General features: G+C 37.5%; 1 protein-coding gene across 1 annotated transcript in view; it reads right to left on the reverse strand.

Moving 5' to 3' along the window:
- The window catches only part of LOC106883653 (uncharacterized), a 125,293-nt gene that overhangs the window by 116,969 nt on the left and 824 nt on the right, over positions 1-7,500 (reverse strand). The gene's annotated exons all lie outside the window — the stretch shown is intronic.

The raw sequence follows: 7,500 nt of genomic DNA on the forward strand, positions 1-7,500 counted from the left end.
ATCCAGGTAGTTCAGCTGGGTGTGAGATTCTGTGGAAATGATGTGGATATAATGTCGAAGATGTGACTCACATTATTGATAGCTGTCCGAGAATGACATCACAGTACAATTGGGGCTACAACCAATATATATATATATATATATATATATATATATATATATATATATATATATATATATATACACACACAATAGGTGAGCTCAGTAGAGAAAACACGTAATAGTGTTCTAATGTATTCATGTATTCTATTCTTAGTATGCTGTATTGTTTTTGTGTGCTGATCTAAATATCTTTGCATGTGTATGTATATATGTGTGTGTGTGTGTGTGTGTGTGTCTATACCTCTCTCCCTCTCTCTATTTCGCTCTCTCTCGCTCCCTGTCTCGCCCACTCTCTTTCTCTGTTTGTCTTTCTCTGTGTGTGTATATATATATATATATATATATATATATATATATATATATATATATATATATATATATGTAGATGTATATGTATTGCAATTGAAAGCTTGGGTAGTCAGCAGTATCAACACAAAAGAAGCTGTTTTGTTGTTTGTGGACATAGAACTTACAATCGTAATATATAAAGTTTAATGTTAGCGGAATATGGAATGGATAAAGGAATGGAAAAGGGGGGGGGAGGAGAAACCCACCCAAAAGAAAAGAAAAGAAAAAACAAAACAAATGCAAAACGAAAAAAAGAACAATACACAAAAAATCTCAGAAAAATAACGAATCACACAGGATGTAAATCTTGAAGAGTGACAAGTCAACAAGGATGCTTCTATGTGGTTACTCAACCTGCAAGAAATAACAGCCAACACACCCACCCACACACAGACACCACATATCTCACACACATATAAACACCTTAGTAGACTATATAACATGTGTAGATAAGGGCATTCAGAAACTGATATGTTCACACATTTATGTCAAAACACACACACACACATTCGTACACACGCACACACGCACACACACGCATACGTACACACACACACGCACACAAACGCATACTCATGTACACATGTATGTACAAACACCCGCCACACGCGTACACACATTCACTTTCTCTCTCTCTGTTACCTGTCACACACACACACACACACACACATTCGCACAAATACACTCATTTGTCAGTAAACGTTATACTTCCATAGATTTGGACAAAGCCATACATCTGTGTATAAACAGATATCTTTGTATACATCAACGATACATGGACTCATACATACATACATACATAAATCCATCCATCCATACATACATACATACATACATACATACATCTATACACACACGAGCGTGTGTTTCTGTGTATGTTTGTGATATAGGTAGGTATGCGAGTGTGTCTTGAGTGAGGTGGTATAAGCATAGGTGTATATACAGGTGCATAAATAAATGTGTGTATGTATATAAATGTACATAATCATATATCAGGATATATGCTGATCAAATATATAGTTATGCAGCCAAAATGTACGCACACATATACACATGCATCCGTTCTCATATATCACAACTGAAAGACAGATACAATAAGCATATCTCTCTCTCTCTGTCTCTCTCTATCTATCTATCTATCTATCTATCTATCTATATATCTATCTATCTATCTATCTATCTATCTATCTATCTATCTATCTATCTATGTATCTCTCTCTCTCTCTCTCTCTCTCTCTCTCTCTATATATATATATATATATATATACTTTATTTAAAAGCAGCAGAAATATCACAAAAACTGTTACTCAGAGTTTCATGTTCCCGTTCGTCGGACAGTTTTGTGAAACTCTGAGTAACGGTTTATTGTTATATTTCTGCTGCTTTTAAATAAAGCATATTATTCTACCTGTGGTATTTGAGTACTCTTTTTTCCATCTAGTTTTATATGTATGTGCTTACTCCGGTATATATATATATATATATATATATATATATATATATATATATATATATATATATAGTCTGTTAAAGTCTGTCATACCGTCCATGACGAAGGGAAATAGCCCTGAAACTCGAGTCGCCTTTATATATATATATATTTATATTTATATATTTATATATTTGATCCTTTATATTGAACACTCAATATTTCATCTACATTCAATACTTTCTTTCATGGTGCCATCCATTTTTATGTTATTTTATTTTATATTGTATATTGTATATCATATTATATATTGTATATTCCATATTCTATACCCCACATTAGTTCTGCAGGAATATAAATAAAACATAAAAAACAGACAGTGTTGGAACTCTTTTAAGCAAAATAATATATATATATATACATACATACATACATACATACATACATACATACATAGACACATACAGACACGCACATACACACACACACACACACACACACACACACACACATACACACATATATAAGTATATATATGTATATAAATCTTTAAATCTTTAAATTCTTTTAATTGTTTCAACTTCAAAGCTGCGGTCATGCTGGGGCACCACCGTTGACTGAGCTACACCATTATTTGAAACCTCCTCTGATATGTGGCATTTGGTGAATGAGGGAGTTTGATGCTGCTGCCCTCATCTGTGTTTCCTGCCGTGGGGTAGGCTCGCCTGGAACCCTTGACAGGAGGAGATGCAGTTTTGCTTTGAAGTCACCTACATCCACACAATGCATCTGTCTCAGGCATTTTGGAAGAATATTGCATTGATATATATATATATATATATATATATATATATATAGCAAGAAAATGGAGGGGAATATGAGATACTCATCAACTTGCAGACACTGTATTCTGTTGATTAATCTGTTTATTTTATAACCAAAATGACAAAAAAAAAACAAAAAAACTATATACAGATACTTATGACATACCATGTCATATCAACAATTAAGATTTCAAATTTACTGGACATCTCCAATTGCTATATATATATATATATATATATATATATATATATATATATATATACATATTTGTACATGTAACACATGCATATGTGTTTGTGAGTGTGTGTGTATGCGTATTCCTATGCGTATATGTAAGTGTAAGACTCTATGTACATAATACAGTTTATTGATCCAGCACCTAGAAATATTATGTGTAACGAGAAGCCCCAAAAAGTACGTTGGCCATCTTGTCAAGATGTCAAGTGTAACAGAAGTCAAGACAGAACGTTCAACTCCGAAGGTGGTGCTCCAGCACAATGAACACCTCTCGATATTTAGTTCTGGATTTATGTAATGTGAGTTCAAACCCTGCCCGCGTCATCTCAACTCTTCTATAGCTGTTGCGACTGGAATTCATTATCGGTGTATAGATATCGATACCCCTCCAGACGTGAACCAGATCAACATCTACCGATCAGTGGCTTCTGATTTAGACACAAAGCCTGGAAATTTAGGGACAGTTAGGGTCAGTCTTTACCAAGCCCTTTACTGCTACTTTATTTTAACAATCGACGGATCGAAAGCAGCAACTTAAAAACGCAAAGCATATTTTCCCCGGCGCTCTAAGGAGTCTGCCACCTTGCCGTCCCAACTATTAATAAATGGTTTTAAATTTTGGCACAGAGCCAGCAGTTTTAAGGAAAGGGGTAAGTCGATTACATTTATCCCCAGAACTCGAAAGGATGAAAAGTAAAATTGAGCTTAGCGAAATTTGAACTCAGAACGTAGAGGGAAGAAAGGCCGCCAAGCATTTTAGCTGACTTCCTAATGATTCTGCCGACTCGCCGTTCCGACAACTGATACAATAATCTTTTCTGTTCTACTATAGGGAAAAGGCATGGAATTTTGTGGATTACCCGAAGCCCAGTACCCAAGTGGTACTTTATTTATCGACCCCCGAAAAGATCGAAGGTGAAGTTGGCCTTTGTGTAGATTTTGAACTCAGAACGTAAAAATGGAGGGAATATCTGTATGCATCTTGTCTGGTGCTGTAACAATTCTGCCAGCTCAGCGTTCCAACAACTGATGCAAAAAAACAATAACAGTAATGTGGAACTTATTTGTGGTTGCACAACTTGCTAGAAAAAGCAGCTTAACCTCTCCTCAGATCAGTGGTTTTCGAACGGTCTACTGCAAAGGCGGGGTCTGGGTGCACGTAGATTTTTTTTAAAATACAGTTTAAGGCCTTACAAATTTTATACAAATATCTGAGCCTCTTTGGAAGTGTAGCGACCATAACCAAGGTCCCCTCTAATTTCTTGTAAAGTATATGAGCACCCAAGCGAGTATTCTTCTACCTTTTATCTTTTGCTTGTTTCAGTTATTAGACTGCGGACGGGCTTCTCTCAGTTTCCGTCTACCAAATCCACTCGCAAGACTTTGATCAGACCGATACTATAGTAGAAAACGCTTGGCCAATGTGCCACACAGTAGGACTGAACCTGGAACCATGTGGTTCTTATCTCACAGCCACGTTTTACCTTTTAAATTTGACTTCCCATAAATATTATGAACGATGTCAGAACTAGGCGTGGGCTTATGAAATTGCACACCTGCATCATTTATCATTGACAAATTATCAAAATCACGAACTTTCTCCTTTTCAATTCATTATTATGAAATTAATCCGATTAATTTCTTTAATTAAAAGATTCGATTTCATCTTGAAAACCCTGTGCACCACTCGTCGTAAAGTTTGTGCGCAAGTGCACAAGCACTCAGCTTAGAGGAGACATTCTTGTCTTCTTTTATTCGTTTTAGTCACTGGATTGCGGCCAAGCTGGGGCACCGTCTTAGAGAATCTAGCCGAACGAATCAACCCCAATATTTATTTTAATGACTGGCTCTTATTCTATCGTTGTCTTTTGCCAAACTGCAAAGTTACGGGGATGTCAACAAACCAACACCGGTTGTCAAGCAGTGATGTGAGGGACAAGCACAAACAGACACGCACAATTTCAGTCTACCAAATTCATTCAAAGATACTGGCCGGCCTGAGATTACAGTAGAAGACACTTACCCAATGGGCCGCGAAGTGGGACTAAACCCCAAACCTCGTGGCTGCAAAAGCAAGCTTCTTAAGCACACAGCCATTTTTATATATAATTAATCCTTTCTATTATAGGCACAAGGCCTGACATTTTCAGGGATAGGAGAAGTCAAAAGTCAAAGTCAACCTCGGCGGGATTTGAACTCAGAACGTAGCGGGAGACGAAATAGCGCTAAGCACCTTCGCCCGGCGTGCTAACGATTTTGCCAGCTCGACGCCTAATCCGTTCATCTATAATTAATAAAGCGAGTCAAACAAGATTTTCTGCAATGTCTTTTTTAATTTAAAAACAGCTGTTTTCAAACAATTTTCTCTTTGATGTGTGAGACCCTAGAAAGATGAAAGTGGCCCGTCTCAAGATTTGATCTCCAGATCTAAAGAACCGTAACTAAATACCACCAAGCATGCAATTTGAGGTTCTAACGATCCTCAAAATTGACGATACTTAATAATTGGAACAACAGCAACGACTTTGTAGTCAAAGTTTCGAGGCACTACGTAGTGAGTAACACAAGCTAGACAAAGCAGTTAAACCTCCCTCTTGTCTTATTCTCCTGTTGGAAAAGAACAAGAGAGAGTAAAGAAGACATATGGAATGAATGTAGTTCTCGAACATTATGTGTGAAAGAATAGTCAAAGATACACAGTCATGTCTGGACTGTCTTTGATCGAACATAAGTTGCTCGGTCAGGGTTGATTTGGGTCTAAACAATGACAACAGCGGTGACAACAACGGCAACCACAGCAAATAACACTGGACAAACTGTCTTAATATTATTGCATCTATGTAAGTCGGAAGAGCTGGTAGAATCGTTAGCACGCCAGGCACAGTGTTTAGGGGCATAAGGCGGAAATGCTGGTAGAAACGTTAGCACGCCGGGTGAAATGCTTAGCGGCATTTCGTCTGTCTCTACGTTCTGAGTTCAAATTCCGCCGAGGTCGACTTTGCCTTTTATCCTTTCGGCGGAATTTGAACTCAGAATGTAGCGATGGGTGAAATACCACCAAGTATTTCGGCCGGTGTGCTAACGATTCTGCTAGCTCGCCTTATTATTATTATTATTATTATTATTATTATTATTATTATTATTATTATTATTATTATTATTATTATTATTATTATTATTATTATTATTATTACCATTGCTGTTGTTGTTGTTAATAATAATAACAATAATAATAATCCTTTCTACTATAGGCACAAGGCCTGAAGTTTTGGAGCAGGGTGGTAGTCGATCACATCGAACCAGTGTATAACTGGTACTTAATTTATCGATCCCGAAAGAATGAAAGGCAAAGTCGACTTCGGCGGAATTTTTAAAAAGGATGAAAATCCTTGCCGAGTCGTCTAGACTCATAGGTTTTCCGGGTTTCCATGGCGGATACATTCTGCACCTGGATGGGACGTCGGTCCGTCGCAGGATTAACTCATTTCTGGCAGCTGAGTGGACTCTGGATCAACGTAAAATGAAGTGGTTTGCGTCTCCCAGTTCAGGACTCGAAACCACAACGTTACGATCATGAGTCCAACACCGTAACCCACTAAGCCACGCGCCTTCAAATGAATGGGCGAAGTAACAGTAACGACAGTGAGAGATGCAACAGTAACAACAACAACAACAACTTTAATAACAAGAATAATAAAAATAAATAAACAAACAAAAGTATGAACAACAACAATTCACTCAGAGTGATGCTATGTGGTCAATGGATCTGTTGGAAATAACAGTCAAAATTACACAACGACATATCTTGAAAAGAGAAGACGTCAGGATATTGTAGTCCAAGGTATACAATGCCGGAGAGAGAGAGAAAAAGGATACCTGTGACTGGAAAAGCTTTGATCCTTGTCAGTTCGATGAAGGCTGACCCGGGTCGAGGGTATGACAACAACAACAACAACGACATCACCAAGGCAACGTTAGAAATGGTTAGTCACAGCTGAGAATGACATCTATTTGACGATAGGAAATGGATAGGATGTTGTGACAAGTATGCCTCTCCCAAAATAGTTGATAGTGAAAGTTTGGAGACATAGGGGTGCAACCGGGAAGCGAAACTGGGACGACGGTTTTCGTTAGGATGTGTCACTGAGTTAAAACAGGCAATTCCAGACAAAAGATTCGCTTAGATCCACACACACACACGCACACACACGCACACACAAAGATATAGTTGCATACGTGGGTGTGTGTACACCTGTACACGTACATATAGACACCCGTATATATTTGTATACGTGTACGTGCATAAATATAAACACGCATACATTAACATAGATATATATATATATATATACACACATGGACACATGCGTTTCCATATTGTTTAGCAAAAAAGCTAACGGAGTTACTCTAGAGCTGAAAGTCACGCACGTTAGCCTTATCACATGACCGCTGTTGTTTGAGTTCCAATTTTTGTGTACCGGCACACACACACACACACACACACATACACATACAAACTGAGATATATACATACACACACACACACACACATATATATA

The sequence above is a fragment of the Octopus bimaculoides genome, chromosome 11, assembly GCF_046866305.1.
Source record: "Octopus bimaculoides isolate indiv1 chromosome 11, ASM4686630v1, whole genome shotgun sequence".
In the NCBI taxonomy this organism is placed as follows: Eukaryota; Metazoa; Mollusca; class Cephalopoda; order Octopoda; family Octopodidae; genus Octopus; species Octopus bimaculoides.